This window comes from Acipenser ruthenus, chromosome 43 (assembly GCF_902713425.1).
Source record: "Acipenser ruthenus chromosome 43, fAciRut3.2 maternal haplotype, whole genome shotgun sequence".
Lineage (NCBI taxonomy): Eukaryota > Metazoa > Chordata > Actinopteri > Acipenseriformes > Acipenseridae > Acipenser > Acipenser ruthenus.
The window spans coordinates 5,234,092-5,261,465 of NC_081231.1; the positions used below are offsets into that span (position 1 = coordinate 5,234,092).

At 34.5% G+C, this 27,374-nt stretch overlaps 1 protein-coding gene across 4 annotated transcripts in view; it reads right to left on the minus strand.

Moving 5' to 3' along the window:
• LOC117970363 (butyrophilin subfamily 1 member A1-like) overlaps window positions 1–27,374 on the minus strand; it is a 184,794-nt gene that overhangs the window by 116,847 nt on the left and 40,573 nt on the right. The window lies entirely within an intron of this gene.

Here is a 27,374-nt window from a genome sequence, read left to right on the forward strand (position 1 = left end):
TGTTTTTAGAAGTGTATTAGGTTAGTTCAAGTTTGAGCGTCGTTGTCACAAACAGATCCACAATGGCGCAGGCATGGGCGCAGTTTCATAGCTTTCTCTTCGCTAGTCTTGGAGGTTCAGGGCGTGTGAACTTGTTTTTGGTAAATACAGCACAGGGTCGCAGAAAGGTCATTCTTTACGAGTAAACTTCCAGGCAGTAACCTCTGCTATTTCTACCCCATGCTTTTATTTCGTTTCTCTTAAACTGTATTATTGTCTCCTGTTCTTTATACAGGACAGTATTCCTCCCTGCTGTCCAGCGGCACAGATTGAGAATCTTCCTCAGACTGCGCTGCGAACTAAACCAGGCAACAGAGCCGCGTCCACAGCAGCAGAAGAGTCACCAGCAATGAGACACGCCAAGGAGTGCGCTGCTCTGTGAGACTCGAGGGGACGCATTATCAAAGCGCTTCCTCCAGCCTTTAATTAACTGCTATTGATTTAAAAAAGGACAAGACATCATGTTAATGTTACAACATGAAAAACTAAACACACTGAGAGTGCTGAAGAGGACTTGAAATACAGTGTATTACTCAGCTGTGTGGTTCTAGTTTTGTAAAATGAACAGGTGGTTTACCTCTTTAAAATAAATAGGAGTTAATTAAAGACTGGTGTAAAAGCTTTGAAAAGATGTCCTGATGTGTCTTATTGTGATTAAAAAGTGTCCCATTCCACCAGAAAACCCTGAGAGGCATTAGAAAACTAAAGCTCTTTGAATGAAATGCTTTTTATTATATGAATAACTACCCAGTGGAGTGACAGAGCAGGTTAATAAACTAAATGTATTGAATGAATAATGAAATCAGATCATATATGTCAGAGAGTGAGAGGTTTGTATAAAACAGTCCAGTTACAGTATTTTTTAAAACTGTTTTAGAAACTTTAACCTAAGAAAACTTATTGTTTTATTAAAGGTATCACCAAAAAAAAAAAAAAACACCTTGTTCATACCTAATACTGAATGAAAGCAGTGAAGCAGCACAGTAGATCTGCACGCTGGGTAGAAGGGCATCACTGGTATGCAGAGCAGAGAAAGACCAGCAAAAGCAACAGGACCAGCTTACATTGTAGATATTTCAAATGAATAATTCTTCATTGTATTGAAGACTGGCCCCTCTCCTTGCCCAGTGCAGCTATTTTAAATGCAGTTATCTGTTTATAAGCACAGTGCCATGGCAACAGACATCATGCTGTTTATGTTCAGCACTGACATGTGGGTGACATCATAAAGGAAAATGTCATAATGTCACTGGCAGAATATTTAGCAGCGAATTTCCAGCAGAATCTTCATTGCAAAGATTTACTCCTGAGGCAAGTTCAGAGTTTCTGTTCCCTATGTATTTAAATATTTATAGTGATCAAATTAAGATCAATATACAACAGAACCTCAGAGTTATGAACACCTTGGAATGGAGGTTGTTCGTAAGTCTGAAATGTGTGCAACTAAAACTGGAAACTAAATTACAATGGTTTTATTAAATGTTGACACCCTCAATCAGTCGAATACATGGGTACAGTACAGCAATGCAATACTTAGTGTTATGGTTCTAAAGTCTTTAAAACAGTACTATAAAATGGAAAAAGGCTACATTTAAGTTACCATTGAAATCGTAACTGTAGCAAAAACTACAGGTTTAAATGTCCAAGAAACCTGGGTTAACGTTGTGCTTGTTTTAAACAAAACACATTCGTGCAGCTTGGAAAGAAAAAAAAAAACAAAACAAATTGGGCTTGTATTTGTCTTGTGCGTGAAAAAAATGTCTTTGGGTGGGTGCCTAATTTTTGGGCTAGTTTGGGGCATTTGTGTGAGTATTACATTTTGATATATTTTTTGAATAGTTTTAAAGTACTAACAATATTTGTAAGCAAAATACAAAGCTATATGATACACAACAGTTATCATCACTGCCACAGACACTCTCCATCCCTTCTCTCTCTGCCAGCTCAATAGCCAATCAGCAGCTCCCCCTGGGTGATTGACACTCAGCAGCCAGTCCCTAAGGCTCTTCCCCACCTCCAATGCCCTCTTTCTCCCTGGCCTGTCCAACCTTGACCAGGAGCACAGAGACGAGATTGATCCCAGGAACTACCAGCAGCACCGACCTCCTCAAAGGATGTTTAATCAGCAAATGTTACAGCCGTCCAATATTATTTTAATAAACTGTGTGCTCTGAGTGTCATTGCTACTAAATAAAGCAAGGGCTGTTCATTCCAATGCTGTGTGCTGTTTTCATTATTACACATGTGATACAGTAGCTTCATGGCTCTCTTAATAACACTAACTATGAAATCATGTTCCTTGTGAAAGTGAGAGATAATGGAGCTCCAGTCAGGCACGCTGCAGGCAGGCAGGCTGTGTGTAAAGTGTTGGGTAGGGTTAACATTAGGGGTGTGCAGAGGACCCAGAAGTGAGCTGGTCTGAAATATTCCCACTAGAGGTGTGCAGCTGTCATTTCTGTCCTCTGAGCTGCAATTTTCAATATGAACCTCTCCCAACTCCCTGTGCATTGAAAGAGCAGCTCAGCCCTCTCTGATTGGCTGCACAGCTAGAGAGTCACAATCAAGGTGGCTGTGATTGGCAGCATCCATCACTGATCATATTAGTGCTTAGAGCCCTGTAAACAACAGGAACAGACAGCATACAAAGACAGCAGCGGTGGCAATGGAAATCACTCTGCTATCGATTTAAAATAAAAACCCCGTCAGCCTGGAAATCAATTTAAAATAAAAACCATGTCTGCCTGGAAATCACTCTGCTATCGATTTAAAATAACCATGTCAGCTTGGAAATCAATTTAAAACAACAACCATGTCAGCCTGGAAATCACTCTGCTATCGATTTAAAATAAAAACCATGTCTGCCTGGAAATCAATTTAAAATAAAAACCATGTCAGCCTGGAAATCAATTTAAAATAAAAACCATGTCTGCCTGGAAATCACTCTGCTATCGATTTAAAATAAAAACCATGTCAGCCTGGAAATCAATTTAAAATAAAAACCATGTCTGCCTGGAAATCACTCTGCTATCGATTTAAAATAAAAACCATGTCTGCCTGGAAATCAATTTAAAATAAAAACCATGTCAGCCTGGAAATCAATTTAAAATAAAAACCATGTCTGCCTGGAAATCACTCTGCTATCGATTTAAAATAAAAACCATGTCAGCCTGGAAATCAATTTAAAATAAAAACCATGTCTGCCTGGAAATCACTCTGCTATCGATTTAAAATAAAAACCATGTCTGCCTGGAAATCAATTTAAAATAAAAACCATGTCAGCCTGGAAATCAATTTAAAATAAAAACCATGTCTGCCTGGAAATCACTCTGCTATCGATTTAAAATAAAAACCATGTCAGCCTGGAAATCAATTTAAAATAAAAACCATGTCTGCCTGGAAATCACTCTGCTATCGATTTAAAATAAAAACCATGTCAGCCTGGAAATCAATTTAAAATAAAAACCATGTCTGCCTGGAAATCACTCTGCTATCGATTTAAAATAAAAACCATGTCAGCCTGGAAATCACTCTGCTATCGATTTAAAATAAAAACTATGTCAGCCTGGAAATCAATTTAAAATAAAAACCATGTCTGCCTGGAAATCACTCTGCTATCGATTTAAAATAAAAACCATGTCTGCCTGGAAATCAATTTAAAATAAAAACCATGTCAGCCTGGAAATCAATTTAAAATAAAAACCATGTCTGCCTGGAAATCACTCTGCTATCGATTTAAAATAAAAACCATGTCAGCCTGGAAATCAATTTAAAATAAAAACCATGTCTGCCTGGAAATCACTCTGCTATCGATTTAAAATAAAAACCATGTCAGCCTGGAAATCAATTTAAAATAAAAACCATGTCTGCCTGGAAATCACTCTGCTATCGATTTAAAATAAAAACCATGTCAGCCTGGAAATCACTCTGCTATCGATTTAAAATAAAAACTATGTCAGCCTGGAAATCAATTTAAAATAAAAACCATGTCAGCTTGGAAATCACTCTGCTATCGATTTAAAATAAAAAACACGTCAGCCTGGAAATCACTCTGCTATCGATTTAAAATAAAAACCATGTCAGCTTGGAAATCACTCTGCTATCGATTTAAAATAAAAACCACGTCAGCCTGGAAATCACTCTGCTATCGATTTAAAATAAAAACCATGTCAGCCTGGAAATCAATTTAAAATAAAAACCATGTCAGCCTGGAAATCAATTTAAAATAAAAACCATGTCAGCCTGGAAATCACTCTGCTATCGATTTAAAATAAAAACCACGTCAGCCTGGAAATCAATTTAAAATAAAAACCATGTCAGCCTGGAAATCAATTTAAAATAAAAACCACGTCAGCTTGGAAATCACTCTGCTATCGATTTAAAATAAAAACCACGTCAGCCTGGAAATCAATTTAAAATAAAAACCATGTCAACCTGGAAATCACTCTGCTATCGATTTAAAATAAAAACCACGTCAGCCTGGAAATCAATTTAAAATAAAAACCACGTCAGCCTGGAAATCACTCTGCTATCGATTTAAAATAAAAACCACGTCAGCCTGGAAATCAATTTAAAATAAAAACCATGTCAGCTTGGAAATCACTCTGCTATCGATTTAAAATAAAAACCACGTCAGCTTGGAAATCACTCTGCTATCGATTTAAAATAAAAACCACGTCAGCTTGGAAATCACTCTGCTATCGATTTAAAATAAAAACCACGTCAGCTTGGAAATCAATTTAAAATAAAAAACCACGTCAGCTTGGAAATCACTCTGCTATCGATTTAAAATAAAAACCACGTCAGCCTGGAAATCACTCTGCTATCGATTTAAAATAAAAACCATGTCAGCCTGGAAATCACTCTGCTATCGATTTAAAATAAAAACCATGTCAGCCTGGAAATCACTCTGCTATCGATTTAAAATAAAAACCACGTCAGCTTGGAAATCACTCTGCTATCGATTTAAAATAAAAACCACGTCAGCTTGGAAATCACTCTGCTATCGATTTAAAATAAAAACCACGTCAGCTTGGAAATCACTCTGCTATCGATTTAAAATAAAAACCACGTCAGCTTGGAAATCAATTTAAAATAAAAAACCACGTCAGCTTGGAAATCACTCTGCTATCGATTTAAAATAAAAACCATGTCAGCCTGGAAATCAATTTAAAATAAAAACCATGTCAGCTTGGAAATCACTCTGCTATCGATTTAAAATAAAAACCACGTCAGCTTGGAAATCACTCTGCTATCGATTTAAAATAAAAACCACGTCAGCTTGGAAATCACTCTGCTATCGATTTAAAATAAAAACCACGTCAGCTTGGAAATCAATTTAAAATAAAAAACCACGTCAGCTTGGAAATCACTCTGCTATCGATTTAAAATAAAAACCACGTCAGCCTGGAAATCAATTTAAAATAAAAACCACGTCAGCTTGGAAATCACTCTGCTATCGATTTAAAATAAAAACCATGTCAGCCTGGAAATCAATTTAAAATAAAAACCATGTCAGCCTGGAAATCACTCTGCTATCGATTTAAAATAAAAACCATGTCAGCTTGGAAATCACTCTGCTATCGATTTAAAATAAAAACCACATCCGCCTGGAAATCAATTTAAAATAAAAACCACGTCAGCCTGGAAATCACTCTGCTATCGATTTAAAATAAAAACCACGTCAGCCTGGAAATCAATTTAAAATAAAAACCATGTCAGCTTGGAAATCAATTTAAAATAAAAACCACGTCAGCTTAGAAATCACTCTGCTATCGATTTAAAATAAAAACCACGTCAGCCTGGAAATCAATTTAAAATAAAAACCACGTCAGCTTGGAAATCACTCTGCTATTGATTTAAAATAAAAACCACGTCAGCCTGGAAATCACTCTGCTATCGATTTAAAATAAAAACCACGTCAGCCTGGAAATCACTCTGCTATCGATTTGAAATAAAAACCACATCAGCTTGAAAATCACTCTGCTATCGATTTGAAATAAAAACCATGTCAGCCTGGAAATCACTCTGCTATCGATTTAAAATAAAAACCACGTCAGCCTGGAAATCAATTTAAAATAAAAACCATGTCAGCCTGGAAATCAATTTAAAATAAAAACCACGTCAGCTTGGAAATCACTCTGCTATCGATTTAAAATAAAAACCACGTCAGCCTGGAAATCAATTTAAAATAAAAACCACGTCAGCTTGGAAATCACTCTGCTATCGATTTAAAATAAAAGCCATGTCAGCCTGGAAATCAATTTAAAATAAAAACCATGTCAGCTTGGAAATCAATTTAAAATAAAAACCACGTCAGCCTGGAAATCACTCTGCTATCGATTTAAAATAAAAACCATGTCAGCCTGGAAATCGATTTAAAATAAAAACCACGTCAGCCTGGAAATCAATTTAAAATAAAAACCATGTCAGCCTGGAAATCAATTTAAAATAAAAACCACGTCAGCTTGGAAATCACTCTGCTATCGATTTAAAATAAAAACCACGTCAGCCTGGAAATCAATTTAAAATAAAAACCACGTCAGCTTGGAAATCACTCTGCTATCGATTTAAAATAAAAACCACGTCAGCCTGGAAATCAATTTAAAATAAAAACCATGTCAGCTTGGAAATCAATTTAAAATAAAAACCACGTCAGCCTGGAAATCACTCTGCTATCGATTTAAAATAAAAACCATGTCAGCCTGGAAATCGATTTAAAATAAAAACCACGTCAGCCTGGAAATCAATTTAAAATAAAAACCATGTCAGCCTGGAAATCAATTTAAAATAAAAACCACGTCAGCTTGGAAATCACTCTGCTATCGATTTAAAATAAAAGCCATGTCAGCCTGGAAATCACTCTGCTATCGATTTAAAATAAAAACCATGTCAGCCTGGAAATCACTCTGCTATCGATTTAAAATAAAAACCACGTCAGCCTGGAAATCAATTTAAAATAAAAACCATGTCAGCTTGGAAATCAATTTAAAATAAAAACCACGTCAGCCTGGAAATCACTCTGCTATCGATTTAAAATAAAAACCACGTCAGCCTGGAAATCAATTTAAAATAAAAACCACATCAGCTTGGAAATCACTCTGCTATCGATTTAAAATAAAAACCACGTCAGCCTGGAAATCACTCTGCTATCGATTTAAAATAAAAACCACGTCAGCCTGGAAATCAATTTAAAATAAAAACCATGTCAGCTTGGAAATCAATTTAAAATAAAAACCACGTCAGCCTGGAAATCACTCTGCTATCGATTTAAAATAAAAACCACGTCAGCCTGGAAATCAATTTAAAATAAAAACCACGTCAGCTTGGAAATCACTCTGCTATCGATTTAAAATAAAAACCACGTCAGCCTGGAAATCACTCTGCTATCGATTTAAAATAAAAACCACGTCAGCCTGGAAATCAATTTAAAATAAAAACCATGTCAGCTTGGAAATCAATTTAAAATAAAAACCACGTCAGCCTGGAAATCACTCTGCTATCGATTTAAAATAAAAACCACGTCAGCCTGGAAATCAATTTAAAATAAAAACCACGTCAGCTTGGAAATCACTCTGCTATCGATTTAAAATAAAAACCACGTCAGCCTGGAAATCAATTTAAAATAAAAACCATGTCAGCCTGGAAATCAATTTAAAATAAAAACCACGTCAGCTTGGAAATCACTCTGCTATCGATTTAAAATAAAAACCACATCAGCCTGGAAATCAATTTAAAATAAAAACCATGTCAACCTGGAAATCACTCTGCTATCGATTTAAAATAAAAACCATGTCAGCTTGGAAATCACTCTGCTATCGATTTAAAATAAAAACCATGTCAGCCTGGAAATCAATTTAAAATAAAAACCATGTCAGCCTGGAAATCACTCTGCTATCAATTTAAAATAAAAACCATGTCAGCTTGGAAATCACTCTGCTATCAATTTAAAATAAAAACCACGTCAGCCTGGAAATCAATTTAAAATAAAAACCATGTCAGCTTGGAAATCACTCTGCTATCAATTTAAAATAAAAACCATGTCAGCTTGGAAATCACTCTGCTATCAATTTAAAATAAAAACCACGTCAGCCTGGAAATCAATTTAAAATAAAAACCATGTCAGCCTGGAAATCACTCTGCTATCGATTTAAAATAAAAACCATGTCAGCCTGGAAATCAATTTAAAATAAAAACCATGTCAGCCTGGAAATCACTCTGCTATCGATTTAAAATAAAAACCATGTCAGCCTGGAAATCAATTTAAAATAAAAACCATGTCAGCCTGGAAATCACTCTGCTATCGATTTAAAATAAAAACCACGTCCGCCTGGAAATCACTCTGCTATCGATTTAAAATAAAAACCACGTCAGCCTGGAAATCAATTTAAAATAAAAACCATGTCAGCTTGGAAATCAATTTAAAATAAAAACCATGTCAGCCTGGAAATCACTCTGCTATCGATTTAAAATAAAAACCACGTCAGCCTGGAAATCAATTTAAAATAAAAACCATGTCAGCTTGGAAATCAATTTAAAATAAAAACCACGTCAGCTTGGAAATCACTCTGCTATCGATTTAAAATAAAAACCACGTCAGCCTGGAAATCAATTTAAAATAAAAACCACGTCAGCTTGGAAATCACTCTGCTATCGATTTAAAATAAAAACCACGTCAGCCTGGAAATCGATTTAAAATAAAAACCACGTCAGCCTGGAAATCACTCTGCTATCGATTTTAAATAAAAACCACGTCAGCTTGGAAATCACTCTGCTATCGATTTAAAATAAAAACCATGTCAGCCTGGAAATCACTCTGCTATCGATTTAAAATAAAAACCACGTCAGCCTGGAAATCGATTTAAAATAAAAACCACGTCAGCTTGGAAATCACTCTGCTATCGATTTAAAATAAAAACCATGTCAGCTTGGAAATCACTCTGCTATCGATTTAAAATAAAAACCACATCCGCCTGGAAATCAATTTAAAATAAAAACCACGTCCGCTTGGAAATCACTCTGCTATCGATTTAAAATAAAAACCACGTCAGCCTGGAAATCAATTTAAAATAAAAACCATGTCAGCTTGGAAATCAATTTAAAATAAAAACCACGTCAGCTTGGAAATCACTCTGCTATCGATTTAAAATAAAAACCACGTCAGCCTGGAAATCAATTTAAAATAAAAACCACGTCAGCTTGGAAATCACTCTGCTATCGATTTAAAATAAAAACCACGTCAGCCTGGAAATCACTCTGCTATCGATTTAAAATAAAAACCACGTCGGCTTGGAAATCACTCTATCGATTTAAAATAAAAACCACGTCAGCCTGGAAATCACTCTGCTATCGATTTAAAATAAAAACCACGTCAGCCTGGAAATCAATTTAAAATAAAAACCACGTCAGCTTGGAAATCACTCTGCTATCGATTTAAAATAAAAACCACGTCAGCCTGGAAATCACTCTGCTATCGATTTAAAATAAAAACCACGTCAGCCTGGAAATCAATTTAAAATAAAAACCACGTCAGCTTGGAAATCAATTTAAAATAAAAACCACGTCCGCATGGAAATCACTCTGCTATCGATTTAAAATAAAAACCACATCCGCCTGGAAATCAATTTAAAATAAAAACCACGTCAGCCTGGAAATCACTCTGCTATCGATTTAAAATAAAAACCACGTCAGCCTGGAAATCAATTTAAAATAAAAACCATGTCAGCTTGGAAATCAATTTAAAATAAAAACCACGTCAGCTTAGAAATCACTCTGCTATCGATTTAAAATAAAAACCACGTCAGCTTGGAAATCACTCTGCTATCGATTTAAAATAAAAACCACGTCAGCCTGGAAATCACTCTGCTATCGATTTGAAATAAAAACCACATCAGCTTGAAAATCACTCTGCTATCGATTTGAAATAAAAACCATGTCAGCCTGGAAATCACTCTGCTATCGATTTAAAATAAAAACCACGTCAGCCTGGAAATCACTCTGCTATCGATTTGAAATAAAAACCACATCAGCTTGAAAATCACTCTGCTATCGATTTGAAATAAAAACCATGTCAGCCTGGAAATCACTCTGCTATCGATTTAAAATAAAAACCACGTCAGCCTGGAAATCAATTTAAAATAAAAACCATGTCAGCCTGGAAATCAATTTAAAATAAAAACCACGTCAGCTTGGAAATCACTCTGCTATCGATTTAAAATAAAAGCCATGTCAGCCTGGAAATCAATTTAAAACAAAAACCACGTCAGCCTGGAAATCACTCTGCTATCGATTTAAAATAAAAACCATGTCAGCCTGGAAATCACTCTGCTATCGATTTAAAATAAAAACCACGTCAGCCTGGAAATCAATTTAAAATAAAAACCATGTCAGCTTGGAAATCAATTTAAAATAAAAACCACGTCAGCCTGGAAATCACTCTGCTATCGATTTAAAATAAAAACCATGTCAGCCTGGAAATCGATTTAAAATAAAAACCACGTCAGCCTGGAAATCAATTTAAAATAAAAACCATGTCAGCCTGGAAATCAATTTAAAATAAAAACCACGTCAGCTTGGAAATCACTCTGCTATCGATTTAAAATAAAAGCCATGTCAGCCTGGAAATCACTCTGCTATCGATTTAAAATAAAAACCATGTCAGCCTGGAAATCACTCTGCTATCGATTTAAAATAAAAACCACGTCAGCCTGGAAATCAATTTAAAATAAAAACCATGTCAGCTTGGAAATCAATTTAAAATAAAAACCACGTCAGCCTGGAAATCACTCTGCTATCGATTTAAAATAAAAACCACGTCAGCCTGGAAATCAATTTAAAATAAAAACCACGTCACCTTGGAAATCACTCTGCTATCGATTTAAAATAAAAACCACGTCAGCCTGGAAATCACTCTGCTATCGATTTAAAATAAAAACCACGTCAGCCTGGAAATCAATTTAAAATAAAAACCATGTCAGCTTGGAAATCAATTTAAAATAAAAACCACGTCAGCCTGGAAATCACTCTGCTATCGATTTAAAATAAAAACCACGTCAGCCTGGAAATCAATTTAAAATAAAAACCACGTCAGCTTGGAAATCACTCTGCTATCGATTTAAAATAAAAACCACGTCAGCCTGGAAATCAATTTAAAATAAAAACCATGTCAGCCTGGAAATCAATTTAAAATAAAAACCACGTCAGCTTGGAAATCACTCTGCTATCGATATAAAATAAAAACCACATCAGCCTGGAAATCAATTTAAAATAAAAACCATGTCAACCTGGAAATCACTCTGCTATCGATTTAAAATAAAAACCATGTCAGCCTGGAAATCAATTTAAAATAAAAACCACGTCAGCTTGGAAATCACTCTGCTATCGATTTAAAATAAAAACCACGTCAGCCTGGAAATCAATTTAAAATAAAAACCATATCAACCTGGAAATCACTCTGCTATCGATTTAAAATAAAAACCATGTCAGCCTGGAAATCAATTTAAAATAAAAACCATGTCAGCCTGGAAATCACTCTGCTATCGATTTAAAATAAAAACCACATCAGCTTGGAAATCACTCTGCTATCGATTTAAAATAAAAACCATGTCAGCCTGGAAATCAATTTAAAATAAAAACCATGTCAGCCTGGAAATCACTCTGCTATCGATTTAAAATAAAAACCACGTCAGCTTGGAAATCACTCTGCTATCGATTTAAAATAAAAACCACGTCAGCCTGGAAATCACTCAGCTATCGATTTAAAATAAAAACCATGTCAGCCTGGAAATCAATTTAAAATAAAAACCATGTCAGCCTGGAAATCACTCTATCGATTTAAAATAAAAACCATGTCAGCTTGGAAATCACTCTGCTATCAATTTAAAATAAAAACCACGTCAGCTTGGAAATCACTCTGCTATCGATTTAAAATAAAAACCATGTCAGCCTGGAAATCAATTTAAAATAAAAACCATGTCAGCCTGGAAATCACTCTATCGATTTAAAATAAAAACCATGTCAGCTTGGAAATCACTCTGCTATCGATTTAAAATAAAAACCATGTCAGCCTGGAAATCAATTTAAAATAAAAACCACGTCAGCTTGGAAATCACTCTGCTATCGATTTAAAATAAAAACCATGTCAGCCTGGAAATCACTCTGCTATCGATTTAAAATAAAAACCATGTCAGCTTGGAAATCACTCTGCTATCGATTTAAAATAAAAACCATGTCAGCTTGGAAATCACTCTGCTATCAATTTAAAATAAAAACCATGTCAGCTTGGAAATCACTCTGCTATCGATTTAAAATAAAAACCACGTCAGCTTGGAAATCACTCTGCTATCGATTTAAAATAAAAACCACGTCAGCTTGGAAATCAATTTAAAATAAAAACCACGTCAGCTTGGAAATCACTCTGCTATCGATTTAAAATAAAAACCATGTCAGCCTGGAAATCAATTTAAAATAAAAACCATGTCAGCCTGGAAATCACTCTGCTATCGATTTAAAATAAAAACCATGTCAGCCTGGAAATCAATTTAAAATAAAAACCATGTCAGCCTGGAAATCACTCTGCTATCGATTTAAAATAAAAACCATGTCAGCTTGGAAATCAATTTAAAATAAAAACCATGTCAGCCTGGAAATCACTCTGCTATCGATTTAAAATAAAAACCACGTCAGCCTGGAAATCAATTTAAAATAAAAAACATGTCAGCTTGGAAATCAATTTAAAATAAAAACCACGTCAGCTTGGAAATCACTCTGCTATCGATTTAAAATAAAAACCACGTCAGCCTGGAAATCAATTTAAAATAAAAACCACGTCAGCTTGGAAATCACTCTGCTATCGATTTAAAATAAAAACCACATCAGCTTGAAAATCACTCTGCTATCGATTTAAAATAAAAACCACGTCAGCCTGGAAATAAATTTAAAATAAAAACCACGTCAGCTTGGAAATCACTCTGCTATCGATTTAAAATAAAAACCACATCAGCTTGAAAATCACTCTGCTATCGATTTGAAATAAAAACCATGTCAGCCTGGAAATCACTCTGCTATTGATTTAAAATAAAAACCACGTCAGCCTGGAAATCAATTTAAAATAAAAACCATGTCAGCCTGGAAATCACTCTGCTATCGATTTAAAATAAAAACCACGTCAGCCTGGAAATCGATTTAAAATAAAAACCACGTCAGCCTGGAAATCACTCTGCTATCGATTTTAAATAAAAACCACGTCAGCTTGGAAATCACTCTGCTATCGATTTAAAATAAAAACCATGTCAGCCTGGAAATCACTCTGCTATCGATTTAAAATAAAAACCACGTCAGCCTGGAAATCGATTTAAAATAAAAACCACGTCAGCTTGGAAATCACTCTGCTATCGATTTAAAATAAAAACCATGTCAGCTTGGAAATCACTCTGCTATCGATTTAAAATAAAAACAACGTCAGCCTGGAAATCAATTTAAAATAAAAACCACGTCAGCTTGGAAATCACTCTGCTATCGATTTAAAATAAAAACCACGTCAGCCTGGAAATCACTCTGCTATCGATTTAAAATAAAAACCACGTCAGCTTGGAAATCACTCTGCTATCGATTTAAAATAAAAACCACGTCAGCCTGGAAATCACTCTGCTATCGATTTAAAATAAAAACCACGTCAGCCTGGAAATCAATTTAAAATAAAAACCACGTCAGCTTGGAAATCACTCTGCTATCGATTTAAAATAAAAACCACGTCAGCCTGGAAATCACTCTGCTATCGATTTAAAATAAAAACCACGTCAGCCTGGAAATCAATTTAAAATAAAAACCACGTCAGCTTGGAAATCACTCTGCTATAGATTTAAAATAAAAACCACGTCAGCCTGGAAATCACTCTGCTATCGATTTAAAATAAAAACCACGTCAGCCTGGAAATCACTCTGCTATCGATTTAAAATAAAAACCACGTCAGCCTGGAAATCACTCTGCTATCGATTTAAAATAAAAACCACGTCAGCCTGGAAATCAATTTAAAATAAAAACCATGTCAGCCTGGAAATCAATTTAAAATAAAAACCACGTCAGCTTGGAAATCACTCTGCTATCGATTTAAAATAAAAACCATGTCAGCCTGGAAATCACTCTGCTATCGATTTAAAATAAAAACCACGTCAGCTTGGAAATCACTCTGCTATCGATTTAAAATAAAAACCACGTCAGCCTGGAAATCAATTTAAAATAAAAACCATGTCAGCTTGGAAATCACTCTGCTATCGATTTAAAATAAAAACCACGTCAGCCTGGAAATCAATTTAAAATAAAAACCATGTCAGCCTGGAAATCAATTTAAAATAAAAACCACGTCAGCTTGGAAATCACTCTGCTATCGATTTAAAATAAAAACCACGTCAGCCTGGAAATCACTCTGCTATCGATTTAAAATAAAAACCACATCAGCTTGGAAATCAATTTAAAATAAAAACCACGTCCGCTTGGAAATCACTCTGCTATCGATTTAAAATAAAAACCACATCAGCTTGAAAATCACTCTGCTATCGATTTAAAATAAAAACCACGTCCGCTTGGAAATCACTCTGCTATCGATTTAAAATAAAAACCACGTCAGCCTGGAAATCACTCTGCTATCGATTTAAAATAAAAACCACGTCAGCCTGGAAATCAATTTAAAATAAAAACCATGTCAGCCTGGAAATCAATTTAAAATAAAAACCATGTCAACCTGGAAATCACTCTGCTATCGATTTAAAATAAAAACCATGTCAGCCTGGAAATCAATTTAAAATAAAAACCATGTCAGCTTGGAAATCACTCTGCTATCGATTTAAAATAAAAACCATGTCAGCTTGGAAATCACTCTGCTATCGATTTAAAATAAAAACCACGTCAGCCTGGAAATCAATTTAAAATAAAAACCATGTCAGCTTGGAAATCAATTTAAAATAAAAACCACGTCAGCTTGGAAATCACTCTGCTATCGATTTAAAATAAAAACCACGTCAGCCTGGAAATCAATTTAAAATAAAAACCGCGTCAGCTTGGAAATCACTCTGCTATCGATTTAAAATAAAAACCACGTCAGCCTGGAAATCACTCTGCTATCGATTTAAAATAAAAACCACGCCAGCTTGGAAATCACTCTGCTATCGATTTAAAATAAAAACCACGTCAGCCTGGAAATCACTCTGCTATCGATTTAAAATAAAAACCACGTCAGCCTGGAAATCAATTTAAAATAAAAACCACGTCAGCTTGGAAATCACTCTGCTATCGATTTAAAATAAAAACCACGTCAGCCTGGAAATCACTCTGCTATCGATTTAAAATAAAAACCACGTCAGCCTGGAAATCAATTTAAAATAAAAACCACGTCAGCTTGGAAATCACTCTGCTATAGATTTAAAATAAAAACCACGTCAGCCTGGAAATCACTCTGCTATCGATTTAAAATAAAAACCACGTCAGCCTGGAAATCAATTTAAAATAAAAACCACGTCAGCTTGGAAATCACTCTGCTATCGATTTAAAATAAAAACCACATCAGCCTGGAAATCACTCTGCTATCGATTTAAAATAAAAACCACGTCAGCCTGGAAATCACTCTGCTATCGATTTAAAATAAAAACCACGTCAGCCTGGAAATCAATTTAAAATAAAAACCATGTCAGCCTGGAAATCAATTTAAAATAAAAACCACGTCAGCTTGGAAATCACTCTGCTATCGATTTAAAATAAAAACCACGTCAGCCTGGAAATAAATTTAAAATAAAAACCACGTCAGCTTGGAAATCACTCTGCTATCGATTTAAAATAAAAACCACATCAGCTTGAAAATCACTCTGCTATCGATTTGAAATAAAAACCATGTCAGCCTGGAAATCACTCTGCTATTGATTTAAAATAAAAACCACGTCAGCCTGGAAATCAATTTAAAATAAAAACCATGTCAGCCTGGAAATCACTCTGCTATCGATTTAAAATAAAAACCACGTCAGCCTGGAAATCGATTTAAAATAAAAACCACGTCAGCCTGGAAATCACTCTGCTATCGATTTTAAATAAAAACCACGTCAGCTTGGAAATCACTCTGCTATCGATTTAAAATAAAAACCATGTCAGCCTGGAAATCACTCTGCTATCGATTTAAAATAAAAACCACGTCAGCCTGGAAATCGATTTAAAATAAAAACCACGTCAGCTTGGAAATCACTCTGCTATCGATTTAAAATAAAAACCATGTCAGCTTGGAAATCACTCTGCTATCGATTTAAAATAAAAACCACGTCAGCCTGGAAATCAATTTAAAATAAAAACCATGTCAGCTTGGAAATCAATTTAAAATAAAAACCACGTCAGCTTGGAAATCACTCTGCTATCGATTTAAAATAAAAACAACGTCAGCCTGGAAATCAATTTAAAATAAAAACCACGTCAGCTTGGAAATCACTCTGCTATCGATTTAAAATAAAAACCACGTCAGCCTGGAAATCACTCTGCTATCGATTTAAAATAAAAACCACGTCAGCTTGGAAATCACTCTGCTATCGATTTAAAATAAAAACCACGTCAGCCTGGAAATCACTCTGCTATCGATTTAAAATAAAAACCACGTCAGCCTGGAAATCACTCTGCTATCGATTTAAAATAAAAACCACGTCAGCCTGGAAATCAATTTAAAATAAAAACCACGTCAGCTTGGAAATCACTCTGCTATCGATTTAAAATAAAAACCACGTCAGCCTGGAAATCACTCTGCTATCGATTTAAAATAAAAACCACGTCAGCCTGGAAATCAATTTAAAATAAAAACCACGTCAGCTTGGAAATCACTCTGCTATCGATTTAAAATAAAAACCACATCAGCCTGGAAATCACTCTGCTATCGATTTAAAATAAAAACCACGTCAGCTTGGAAATCACTCTGCTATCGATTTAAAATAAAAACCACGTCAGCCTGGAAATCAATTTAAAATAAAAACCATGTCAGCCTGGAAATCAATTTAAAATAAAAACCACGTCAGCTTGGAAATCACTCTGCTATCGATTTAAAATAAAAACCACGTCAGCCTGGAAATAAATTTAAAATAAAAACCACGTCAGCTTGGAAATCACTCTGCTATCGATTTAAAATAAAAACCACATCAGCTTGAAAATCACTCTGCTATCGATTTGAAATAAAAACCATGTCAGCCTGGAAATCACTCTGCTATTGATTTAAAATAAAAACCACGTCAGCCTGGAAATCAATTTAAAATAAAAACCATGTCAGCCTGGAAATCACTCTGCTATCGATTTAAAATAAAAACCACGTCAGCCTGGAAATCGATTTAAAATAAAAACCACGTCAGCCTGGAAATCACTCTGCTATCGATTTTAAATAAAAACCACGTCAGCTTGGAAATCACTCTGCTATCGATTTAAAATAAAAACCACGTCAGCCTGGAAATCACTCTGCTATCGATTTAAAATAAAAACCACGTCAGCCTGGAAATCACTCTGCTATCGATTTAAAATAAAAACCACGTCAGCCTGGAAATCAATTTAAAATAAAAACCACGTCAGCTTGGAAATCACTCTGCTATCGATTTAAAATAAAAACCACGTCAGCCTGGAAATCACTCTGCTATCGATTTAAAATAAAAACCACGTCAGCCTGGAAATCAATTTAAAATAAAAACCACGTCAGCTTGGAAATCACTCTGCTATAGATTTAAAATAAAAACCACGTCAGCCTGGAAATCACTCTGCTATCGATTTAAAATAAAAACCACGTCAGCCTGGAAATCACTCTGCTATCGATTTAAAATAAAAACCACGTCAGCCTGGAAATCACTCTGCTATCGATTTAAAATAAAAACCACGTCAGCCTGGAAATCAATTTAAAATAAAAACCATGTCAGCCTGGAAATCAATTTAAAATAAAAACCACGTCAGCTTGGAAATCACTCTGCTATCGATTTAAAATAAAAACCATGTCAGCCTGGAAATCACTCTGCTATCGATTTAAAATAAAAACCACGTCAGCTTGGAAATCACTCTGCTATCGATTTAAAATAAAAACCACGTCAGCCTGGAAATCAATTTAAAATAAAAACCATGTCAGCTTGGAAATCACTCTGCTATCGATTTAAAATAAAAACCACGTCAGCCTGGAAATCAATTTAAAATAAAAACCATGTCAGCCTGGAAATCAATTTAAAATAAAAACCACGTCAGCTTGGAAATCACTCTGCTATCGATTTAAAATAAAAACCACGTCAGCCTGGAAATCACTCTGCTATCGATTTAAAATAAAAACCACATCAGCTTGGAAATCAATTTAAAATAAAAACCACGTCCGCTTGGAAATCACTCTGCTATCGATTTAAAATAAAAACCACATCAGCTTGAAAATCACTCTGCTATCGATTTAAAATAAAAACCACGTCCGCTTGGAAATCACTCTGCTATCGATTTAAAATAAAAACCACGTCAGCCTGGAAATCACTCTGCTATCGATTTAAAATAAAAACCACGTCAGCCTGGAAATCAATTTAAAATAAAAACCATGTCAGCCTGGAAATCAACTTAAAATAAAAACCATGTCAACCTGGAAATCACTCTGCTATCGATTTAAAATAAAAACCATGTCAGCCTGGAAATCAATTTAAAATAAAAACCATGTCAGCTTGGAAATCACTCTGCTATCGATTTAAAATAAAAACCATGTCAGCTTGGAAATCACTCTGCTATCGATTTAAAATAAAAACCACGTCAGCCTGGAAATCAATTTAAAATAAAAACCATGTCAGCTTGGAAATCAATTTAAAATAAAAACCACGTCAGCCTGGAAATCAATTTAAAATAAAAACCACGTCAGCTTGGAAATCACTCTGCTATAGATTTAAAATAAAAACCACGTCAGCCTGGAAATCACTCTGCTATCGATTTAAAATAAAAACCACGTCAGCCTGGAAATCAATTTAAAATAAAAACCACGTCAGCTTGGAAATCACTCTGCTATCGATTTAAAATAAAAACCACGTCAGCCTGGAAATCACTCTGCTATCGATTTAAAATAAAAACCACGTCAGCCTGGAAATCAATTTAAAATAAAAACCACGTCAGCTTGGAAATCACTCTGCTATAGATTTAAAATAAAAACCACGTCAGCCTGGAAATCACTCTGCTATCGATTTAAAATAAAAACCACGTCAGCCTGGAAATCAATTTAAAATAAAAACCATGTCAGCCTGGAAATCAATTTAAAATAAAAACCACGTCAGCTTGGAAATCACTCTGCTATCGATTTAAAATAAAAACCATGTCAGCCTGGAAATCACTCTGCTATCGATTTAAAATAAAAACCACGTCAGCTTGGAAATCACTCTGCTATCGATTTAAAATAAAAACCACGTCAGCCTGGAAATCAATTTAAAATAAAAACCATGTCAGCTTGGAAATCACTCTGCTATCGATTTAAAATAAAAACCACGTCAGCCTGGAAATCAATTTAAAATAAAAACCATGTCAGCCTGGAAATCAATTTAAAATAAAAACCACGTCAGCTTGGAAATCACTCTGCTATCGATTTAAAATAAAAACCACGTCAGCCTGGAAATCACTCTGCTATCGATTTAAAATAAAAACCACATCAGCTTGGAAATCAATTTAAAATAAAAACCACGTCCGCTTGGAAATCACTCTGCTATCGATTTAAAATAAAAACCACATCAGCTTGAAAATCACTCTGCTATCGATTTAAAATAAAAACCACGTCCGCTTGGAAATCACTCTGCTATCGATTTAAAATAAAAACCACGTCAGCCTGGAAATCACTCTGCTATCGATTTAAAATAAAAACCACGTCAGCCTGGAAATCAATTTAAAATAAAAACCATGTCAGCCTGGAAATCAATTTAAAATAAAAACCATGTCAACCTGGAAATCACTCTGCTATCGATTTAAAATAAAAACCATGTCAGCCTGGAAATCAATTTAAAATAAAAACCATGTCAGCTTGGAAATCACTCTGCTATCGATTTAAAATAAAAACCACGTCAGCTTGGAAATCACTCTGCTATCGATTTAAAATAAAAACCATGTCAGCCTGGAAATCAATTTAAAATAAAAACCATGTCAGCTTGGAAATCACTCTGCTATCGATTTAAAATAAAAACCACGTCAGCTTGGAAATCACTCTGCTATCGATTTAAAATAAAAACCATGTCAGCCTGGAAATCAATTTAAAATAAAAACCATGTCAGCTTGGAAATCACTCTGCTATCGATTTAAAATAAAAACCACGTCAGCTTGGAAATCACTCTGCTATCGATTTAAAATAAAAACCATGTCAGCCTGGAAATCAATTTAAAATAAAAACCATGTCAGCCTGGAAATCACTCTATCGATTTAAAATAAAAACCATGTCAGCTTGGAAATCACTCTGCTATCGATTTAAAATAAAAACCATGTCAGCCTGGAAATCACTCTGCTATCGATTTAAAATAAAAACCACGTCAGCTTGGAAATCACTCTGCTATCGATTTAAAATAAAAACCACGTCAGCCTGGAAATCACTCTGCTATCGATTTAAAATAAAAACCACGTCAGCCTGGAAATCAATTTAAAATAAAAACCACGTCAGCTTGGAAATCACTCTGCTATAGATTTAAAATAAAAACCACGTCAGCCTGGAAATCACTCTGCTATCGATTTAAAATAAAAACCACGTCAGCCTGGAAATCAATTTAAAATAAAAACCACGTCAGCTTGGAAATCACTCTGCTATCGATTTAAAATAAAAACCACATCAGCCTGGAAATCACTCTGCTATCGATTTAAAATAAAAACCACGTCAGCCTGGAAATCACTCTGCTATCGATTTAAAATAAAAACCACGTCAGCCTGGAAATCAATTTAAAATAAAAACCATGTCAGCCTGGAAATCAATTTAAAATAAAAACCACGTCAGCTTGGAAATCACTCTGCTATCGATTTAAAATAAAAACCATGTCAGCCTGGAAATCACTCTGCTATCGATTTAAAATAAAAACCACGTCAGCTTGGAAATCACTCTGCTATCGATTTAAAATAAAAACCACGTCAGCCTGGAAATCAATTTAAAATAAAAACCATGTCAGCTTGGAAATCACTCTGCTATCGATTTAAAATAAAAACCACGTCAGCCTGGAAATCAATTTAAAATAAAAACCATGTCAGCCTGGAAATCAATTTAAAATAAAAACCACGTCAGCTTGGAAATCACTCTGCTATCGATTTAAAATAAAAACCACGTCAGCCTGGAAATCACTCTGCTATCGATTTAAAATAAAAACCACATCAGCTTGGAAATCAATTTAAAATAAAAACCACGTCCGCTTGGAAATCACTCTGCTATCGATTTAAAATAAAAACCACATCAGCTTGAAAATCACTCTGCTATCGATTTAAAATAAAAACCACGTCCGCTTGGAAATCACTCTGCTATCGATTTAAAATAAAAACCACGTCAGCCTGGAAATCACTCTGCTATCGATTTAAAATAAAAACCACGTCAGCCTGGAAATCAATTTAAAATAAAAACCATGTCAGCCTGGAAATCAATTTAAAATAAAAACCATGTCAACCTGGAAATCACTCTGCTATCGATTTAAAATAAAAACCATGTCAGCCTGGAAATCAATTTAAAATAAAAACCATGTCAGCTTGGAAATCACTCTGCTATCGATTTAAAATAAAAACCACGTCAGCTTGGAAATCACTCTGCTATCGATTTAAAATAAAAACCATGTCAGCCTGGAAATCAATTTAAAATAAAAACCATGTCAGCTTGGAAATCACTCTGCTATCGATTTAAAATAAAAACCACGTCAGCTTGGAAATCACTCTGCTATCGATTTAAAATAAAAACCATGTCAGCCTGGAAATCAATTTAAAATAAAAACCATGTCAGCCTGGAAATCACTCTATCGATTTAAAATAAAAACCATGTCAGCTTGGAAATCACTCTGCTATCGATTTAAAATAAAAACCATGTCAGCCTGGAAATCACTCTGCTATCGATTTAAAATAAAAACCACATCAGCTTGAAAATCACTCTGCTATCGATTTGAAATAAAAACCATGTCAGCCTGGAAATCACTCTGCTATCGATTTAAAATAAAAACCATGTCAGCCTGGAAATCAATTTAAAATAAAAACCACGTTAGCTTGGAAATCACTCTGCTATCGATTTAAAATAAAAACCACATCAGCTTGAAAATCACTCTGCTATCGATTTAAAATAAAAACCACGTCAGCCTGGAAATCAATTTAAAATAAAAACCACGTCAGCTTGGAAATCACTCTGCTATCGATTTTAAATAAAAACCACGTCAGCTTGGAAATCACTCTGCTATCGATTTAAAATAAAAACCACGTCAGCCTGGAAATCACTCTGCTATCGATTTAAAATAAAAACCACGTCAGCCTGGAAATCACTCTGCTATCGATTTAAAATAAAAACCACGTCAGCCTGGAAATCAATTTAAAATAAAAACCACGTCAGCTTGGAAATCACTCTGCTATCGATTTAAAATAAAAACCACGTCAGCCTGGAAATCACTCTGCTATCGATTTAAAATAAAAACCACGTCAGCCTGGAAATCAATTTAAAATAAAAACCACGTCAGCTTGGAAATCACTCTGCTATAGATTTAAAATAAAAACCACGTCAGCCTGGAAATCACTCTGCTATCGATTTAAAATAAAAACCACGTCAGCCTGGAAATCACTCTGCTATCGATTTAAAATAAAAACCACGTCAGCCTGGAAATCACTCTGCTATCGATTTAAAATAAAAACCACGTCAGCCTGGAAATCAATTTAAAATAAAAACCATGTCAGCCTGGAAATCAATTTAAAATAAAAACCACGTCAGCTTGGAAATCACTCTGCTATCGATTTAAAATAAAAACCATGTTAGCCTGGAAATCACTCTGCTATCGATTTAAAATAAAAACCACGTCAGCTTGGAAATCACTCTGCTATCGATTTAAAATAAAAACCACGTCAGCCTGGAAATCAATTTAAAATAAAAACCATGTCAGCTTGGAAATCACTCTGCTATCGATTTAAAATAAAAACCACGTCAGCCTGGAAATCAATTTAAAATAAAAACCATGTCAGCCTGGAAATCAATTTAAAATAAAAACCACGTCAGCTTGGAAATCACTCTGCTATCGATTTAAAATAAAAACCACGTCAGCCTGGAAATCACTCTGCTATCGATTTAAAATAAAAACCACATCAGCTTGGAAATCAATTTAAAATAAAAACCACGTCCGCTTGGAAATCACTCTGCTATCGATTTAAAATAAAAACCACATCAGCTTGAAAATCACTCTGCTATCGATTTAAAATAAAAACCACGTCCGCTTGGAAATCACTCTGCTATCGATTTAAAATAAAAACCACGTCAGCCTGGAAATCACTCTGCTATCGATTTAAAATAAAAACCACATCAGCCTGGAAATCACTCTGCTATCGATTTAAAATAAAAACCACGTCAGCCTGGAAATCACTCTGCTATCGATTTAAAATAAAAACCACGTCAGCCTGGAAATCAATTTAAAATAAAAACCATGTCAGCCTGGAAATCAATTTAAAATAAAAACCATGTCAACCTGGAAATCACTCTGCTATCGATTTAAAATAAAAACCATGTCAGCCTGGAAATCAATTTAAAATAAAAACCATGTCAGCTTGGAAATCACTCTGCTATCGATTTAAAATAAAAACCACGTCAGCTAGGAAATCACTCTGCTATCGATTTAAAATAAAAACCATGTCAGCCTGGAAATCAATTTAAAATAAAAACCATGTCAGCTTGGAAATCACTCTGCTATCGATTTAAAATAAAAACCACGTCAGCTTGGAAATCACTCTGCTATCGATTTAAAATAAAAACCATGTCAGCCTGGAAATCAATTTAAAATAAAAACCATGTCAGCCTGGAAATCACTCTATCGATTTAAAATAAAAACCATGTCAGCTTGGAAATCACTCTGCTATCGATTTAAAATAAAAACCATGTCAGCCTGGAAATCACTCTGCTATCGATTTAAAATAAAAACCACGTCAGCTTGGAAATCACTCTGCTATCGATTTAAAATAAAAACCATGTCAGCCTGGAAATCGATTTAAAATAAAAACCACATCAGCTTGAAAAATCACTCTGCTATCGATTTAAAATAAAAACCACGTCAGCTTGAAAATCACTCTGCTATCGATTTAAAATAAAAACCATGTCAGCCTGGAAATCACTCTGCTATCGATTTAAAATAAAAACCACATCAGCTTGAAAATCACTCTGCTATCGATTTGAAATAAAAACCATGTCAGCCTGGAAATCACTCTGCTATCGATTTAAAATAAAAACCATGTCAGCCTGGAAATCAATTTAAAATAAAAACCACGTTAGCTTGGAAATCACTCTGCTATCGATTTAAAATAAAAACCACATCAGCTTGAAAATCACTCTGCTATCGATTTAAAATAAAAACCACGTCAGCCTGGAAATCAATTTAAAATAAAAACCACGTCAGCTTGGAAATCACTCTGCTATCGATTTTAAATAAAAACCACGTCAGCTTGGAAATCACTCTGCTATCGATTTAAAATAAAAACCACGTCAGCTTGGAAATCACTCTGCTATCGATTTAAAATAAAAACCACGTCAGCCTGGAAATCAATTTAAAATAAAAACCATGTCAGCCTGGAAATCAATTTAAAATAAAAACCACGTCAGCCTGGAAATCACTCTGCTATCGATTTAAAATAAAACCATGTCAGCCTGGAAATCACTCTGCTATCGATTTAAAATAAAAACCACGTCAGCTTGGAAATCACTCTATCGATTTAAAATAAAAACCACGTCAGCCTGGAAATCACTCTGCTATCGATTTAAAATAAAAACCACGTCAGCCTGGAAATCAATTTAAAATAAAAACCATGTCAGCCTGGAAATCATTTTAAAATAAAAACCACGTCAGCCTGGAAATCACTCTGCTATCGATTTAAAATAAAAACCATGTCAGCCTGGAAATCAATTTAAAATAAAAACCATGTCAGCTTGGAAATCACTCTGCTATCGATTTAAAATAAAAACCACGTCAGCCTGGAAATCAATTTAAAATAAAAACCATGTCAGCCTGGAAATCAATTTAAAATAAAAACCACGTCAGCTTGGAAATCACTCTGCTATCGATTTAAAATAAAAACCACGTCAGCCTGGAAATCACTCTGCTATCGATTTAAAATAAAAACCACATCAGCTTGGAAATCAATTTAAAATAAAAACCACGTCCGCTTGGAAATCACTCTGCTATCGATTTAAAATAAAAACCACATCAGCTTGAAAATCACTCTGCTATCGATTTAAAATAAAAACCACGTCCGCTTGGAAATCACTCTGCTATCGATTTAAAATAAAAACCACGTCAGCCTGGAAATCACTCTGCTATCGATTTAAAATAAAAACCACGTCAGCCTGGAAATCAATTTAAAATAAAAACCATGTCAGCCTGGAAATCAATTTAAAATAAAAACCATGTCAACCTGGAAATCACTCTGCTATCGATTTAAAATAAAAACCATGTCAGCCTGGAATTCAATTTAAAATAAAAACCATGTCAGCTTGGAAATCACTCTGCTATCGATTTAAAATAAAAACCACGTCAGCTTGGAAATCACTCTGCTATCGATTTAAAATAAAAACCATGTCAGCCTGGAAATCAATTTAAAATAAAAACCATGTCAGCCTGGAAATCACTCTATCGATTTAAAATAAAAACCATGTCAGCTTGGAAATCACTCTGCTATCGATTTAAAATAAAAACCATGTCAGCCTGGAAATCACTCTGCTATCGATTTAAAATAAAAACCACGTCAGCTTGGAAATCACTCTGCTATCGATTTAAAATAAAAACCATGTCAGCCTGGAAATCGATTTAAAATAAAAACCACATCAGCTTGAAAAATCACTCTGCTATCGATTTAAAATAAAAACCACGTCAGCTTGGAAATCACTCTGCTATCGATTTAAAATAAAAACCACATCAGCTTGAAAATCACTCTGCTATCGATTTAAAATAAAAACCATGTCAGCCTGGAAATCACTCTGCTATCGATTTAAAATAAAAACCACATCAGCTTGAAAATCACTCTGCTATCGATTTGAAATAAAAACCATGTCAGCCTGGAAATCACTCTGCTATCGATTTAAAATAAAAACCATGTCAGCCTGGAAATCAATTTAAAATAAAAACCACGTTAGCTTGGAAATCACTCTGCTATCGATTTAAAATAAAAACCACATCAGCTTGAAAATCACTCTGCTATCGATTTAAAATAAAAACCACGTCAGCCTGGAAATCAATTTAAAATAAAAACCACGTCAGCTTGGAAATCACTCTGCTATCGATTTTAAATAAAAACCACGTCAGCTTGGAAATCACTCTGCTATCGATTTAAAATAAAAACCACGTCAGCTTGGAAATCACTCTGCTATCGATTTAAAATAAAAACCACGTCAGCCTGGAAATCACTCTGCTATCGATTTAAAATAAAAACCACGTCAGCTTGGAAATCACTCTGCTATCGATTTAAAATAAAAACCACGTCAGCTTGGAAATCACTCTGCTATCGATTTAAAATAAAAACCACGTCAGCCTGGAAATCACTCTGCTATCGATTTAAAATAAAAACCACGTCAGCCTGGAAATCAATTTAAAATAAAAACCATGTCAGCCTGGAAATCAATTTAAAATAAAAACCACGTCAGCCTGGAAATCACTCTGCTATCGATTTAAAATAAAACCATGTCAGCCTGGAAATCACTCTGCTATCGATTTAAAATAAAAACCACGTCAGCTTGGAAATCACTCTATCTATTTAAAATAAAAACCACGTCAGCCTGGAAATCACTCTGCTATCGATTTAAAATAAAAACCACGTCAGCCTGGAAATCAATTTAAAATAAAAACCATGTCAGCCTGGAAATCATTTTAAAATAAAAACCACGTCAGCCTGGAAATCACTCTGCTATCGATTTAAAATAAAAACCACGTCAGCCTGGAAATCAATTTAAAATAAAAACCATGTCAACCTGGAAATCACTCTGCTATCGATTTAAAATAAAAACCATGTCAGCCTGGAAATCAATTTAAAATAAAAACCATGTCAGCTTGGAAATCACTCTGCTATCGATTTAAAATAAAAACCACGTCAGCCTGGAAATCAATTTAAAATAAAAACCATGTCAGCCTGGAAATCAATTTAAAATAAAAACCATGTCAACCTGG